Genomic DNA, 4,236 nt, shown 5'->3' with positions numbered 1-4,236 from the left:
TGTGTGTGTGTGTGTGTGTGTGTGTGTGTGTGTGTGTGTGTGTGTGTAGAGACACCCACATCTTTCCTGTCTAGAGGTACGTAGTGACAAAGACCTACATATTTTCATCTTTTTTTCTCTAGAGACAGTTGGTGGCTCAGCTTGGCCTGGAGTCAGGAAGACCAAATTCCAGTCTGATCTCAGACACTAACTATACTGGGCAAGTAACTTAACCAGTTTGCCTCAGTTTCCTCAACCATGAAATGGGGATAGTAATAGTGTTGATGATGTTGTTGTTAAGTCATTTTCAGTGTGTCTGACTCTTTGTAACCCCAAGAAAACCTTGAAGTTTTCTTGGCAAGTTACTGGAGGGGTTTGCCATTTGCTTCTCCAGCTCATTTTACAGAGGAGGAACTGAGACAAACAGTTAAGTGACTTGCCCAGGGTCACACAGTAAGTTTCTAAGTTCAAATTTGAACTCAGGTCTTCAGGCCTTTTGTTCTATTCACGGCCCCACCTAGCTGCTCCTCCATAATAATAGTACCCATTCCAACAATGGGATTGTCATGAGGATCATTTGTAAAAAATCATTTAGTACAGTGCTTGACTGTATAGTAGACACTTTATAAATGTTTATTCCACTCCTCTTCTTTCCCCTACGATAGGGATGACCCTGCCTGCTTACCTCACAAAGTTCTGATAATCAAATAAGAACATAGATTTAAAAATGCTTTGTAAAGCATTACCCTTTAAACAGACCAGAAGTATTGACCTCTTACAGGCTTCATCTTTCTTCTCCTCTCCATATAGTTACTTCATATAATTATGCATGCATGCACACACACACACACACGAGTATCTCCAAAGTCTTAGTGCAGTTTTAAGTTTTTAATAATTATTGAAAGTTATTAAAGATTATTAAAACTTATTGGTACAAGGGGCTGCTAGGTGGCGTAGTGAGTAAAGCGCCGGCCCTGGAGTCGGGAGGACCTGAGTTTGGTTCCTGCCACAAACACAACACCCACACAAAAAAACTAGCCGTGTAACCTTGGGCAAATTACTTAACCCCAATTGCCCTCCAAAAAGGCAAAAAAAACCCCAAAACTTATTGGTGTGAAGGTATATATCAGATTGCATGCCCCCATGGTGGGGAGGGAGGGGGAGAAAATTTGGAACTCAAAAGCTTGTGGAACTTAATGTTGAAAACTAAAAATAAATAATTTTTTTTAAATGTAAAGGAAAAAAAGAAAAAAAAACCTTAAAGCTGCACTGAGACCTTGAGGATGCACTGTATATGACTGAGTGTGATGTATGTTTCGGTCTTTTTTGGTATGTATTGGGAGAAGGAAGGTGTGTATATGTCTATCTTAGTGGTTGTACCCAGGCCTGTGTCTCCCTCTATGTCTCTCTTACACATAAGTGTTAGGAGAAGAATGTTTATCTGTGAATCCAAGGAAGAATGATGTATATGTTTCCATATACATGTCGTTTCCTGTTTGGGGTGGGTATCTGACTTTGTGTGTATATTGTGTTATTTCTTATAAACCTGTCCTTGGTTTGCAATGCAAGCTTCAACTGCCCTATCCCTCCCTATTATCCTAGGCCATCACTACTGCCCTGGCCTCCCTTCTCCCTTCATTGTCTTAACTCTCTAGTTTATCAGTTCAACTATACATTGCCTCCCCTAGCCCCTTGAATTGAATCCCTAGCCCCCTTGCTACTAGTACTTGACATAATTTGCTAATCTTTAACTGTGGGTCATGCCCACCATCTACCTTCTGTCCTGCTTTTAAGTGTCTGAATGTTCTTGGATGAAGTCACATAACCTTGCTGATTGCTCTACAAATTTATCTTATCTAATCAGGTGGGCTTTCACTGCTGCATGGCAAACTTTTTATTCCATCTTACTGACTCTCACACTTGCTGTAATAGTTGTTTCAAGCCTATTCTTTTCTCAACAATGCTATGCCACCCTTCCTTCCTCTTTCCTATTTTTGTGAAAAGAATATGTCATGAGGGTCCTCCTCTCCTCTTCTGGCCCTTCTTGCCAAAGCCAACCCTATACTTAGGACTTTTATGGTTAAGTGGAATAGTGGATAGGGGCTGGACTTTGAGTCAGAGAGACCTGAGTTCAAATCCTGTCTCAAAGAAGTACTAGCAGAGGTTCCCTTTTTCAAAAAAATTACTCAGTGCTCTCTTGAAAATCTACTTTTTTTAGCCCTTTAAATTTTTAAAAATTTGCATAATTTAAAAAGTATAAAGTATATATTTCAAATGATGCATCTTAAATTTAATAATTTATCATAAACTTGTGTTTTTTTTCCTGCATTGAAATTTTGATGATGCAATATAGTACTGTATTGTAAACAAGTCATTACATGCACATATTCCTGCCTATACATGATGGACTTCCTGACAATTGCCTGCCAACACTTGTTTATTTAGACCTGTCAGTGGACTTGACCACTGATCAGTTATAATTTGCATTTTATGTGTTTATTTGGAAAATAATGTAATCAATATGATTTTAACTCTGTTACATAACAGATGAAACATGTACAAATGATTTTTAAAGTTTTCTTCTCTTCTTTTCTTATGCTTCTACTGCCCCCTTATTTTTATTCAACACCCTCCAATTGTATCTAAGGCTACTACTGCCCCCTGGACCATTCCAGCATCTCCCAGGAGGTGGTATTGCCCACTTTGGGAACCTCTGAAACTAGCTACATTAGCCTTAGTCAGTTAACTTCTATGTACCTCAGTTTCCTCATCTGTAAAATTAGAATAATAACATGTACTTTGCAACTTGTTGTAAAGCTCAAACAAAACAATATATGCAATGCACTTTGCAAGAAAAGCACCATAAATATTAGGTGCCGTTATTATAATCATTGTTGTGGTTATTAAATCTTATTCCCTTCCTATTTCCTCCAGGAACTTTCACCATCCTATTACCTTTCACTTATCTTTAGTCTCTCCTCATGTACTAATTCCTTATCAATCACATATAAATATATAATATACATATATATGTATGTGTGTATTTATCTATATACATATATCTATATCTATATGTATAGAGATATGTAGATATAGATATCCTGAATAACAGTCCATCACCAATTACCTGTTGGGTATTTCCACCTAGAAACTGTGATGGTTGAAATCTGAAATAACAGGAAACAAAGTTTTAAGCTTCCAAGCATATCAGTGCATGCCAATTATGTAATAAATAAGAACCAGGCTTCTTCAGCTTGGCACTAGACCTTGAATACAGAGGGAGATAGATTTTTATTCATTAAAAGAAAATAATTTTGAGAATATAAACCAGGATACTAGATTAGGTAATCTGATTTCTAATTGGAGGAGAGATTAGGGACTTTTTCATTTGGGGGTGGGGAGGATGACTGAGTTTCAAGAGTTGGGAACAGGGAGAGGTGGACTTTTCCAGATGTGAAATAGGATGTTACTCAATTCCCATGATTAACAAGTAGGTGGAATTTAAGGGAAAACGAAACTTTGGTCTCAAAATGGGGTCAGTTTTACAAGATGAGTCAGTTTGATTCCCACAATTCTCTCAATTCCCTATCAACATCTCAAATTCAATATCCCCCAAACTGTCACTTCTTCAAGCTCCACCTTTAGTCAAAGGCACCGCTATTCTCCTAGTCATGCTGGTTCACAACTGCCAGATCCAGTCTTTGATCTTTCACTATGTCACATACCCCCAGATTCAGTAAATTTCCTAGTCTCCTTGTCTTATTGATTTTACTTCCATACCATTTCTCATCTCCATCCCCTTCTCTATGTTCACATTGCTACCACTGTAGTTTAAGTTTTCATTATCTCATCTACTATAGTAGCTTCATCAAAGGTCCCCCTGCTTTTAGTCTCTTTCCTCTCCATTTAGTTTTCTACATGGTCACTAAAATAAGGCATGAGTCTGATTATATCATTCTACTACTCAAAAACCTTCAGTAGGTTCCTCCCACCTCTAAGATAAAGCATACATTTTTTTTCAGTCTGGTCTTCAAGAGTTTTTGCAACCTGACTCCAACCTACCTTTACAAATTTATTTCACATTATTTCCCTTCATGCACTGTATATTCCCATGAAACAGATTTCTAGTTGTTTTGGGAACTTGGCATTACATCTTCTAATCAATAAGCAAGAATTTGTTGAGCACTTAGTGTGTGCCAGGCATTGGAGATACTTAGACAAAAATGAAGCAGTCCTTGTCCTCAGGGAGCTTGAATT

The sequence above is a fragment of the Petaurus breviceps genome, unplaced genomic scaffold (genome assembly GCF_028583685.1).
Source record: "Petaurus breviceps papuanus isolate PSGF00001 unplaced genomic scaffold, PetGlider_PUasm1.0 90994, whole genome shotgun sequence".
NCBI lineage: Eukaryota > Metazoa > Chordata > Mammalia > Diprotodontia > Petauridae > Petaurus > Petaurus breviceps.
This window is presented reverse-complemented; position numbering follows the sequence as displayed.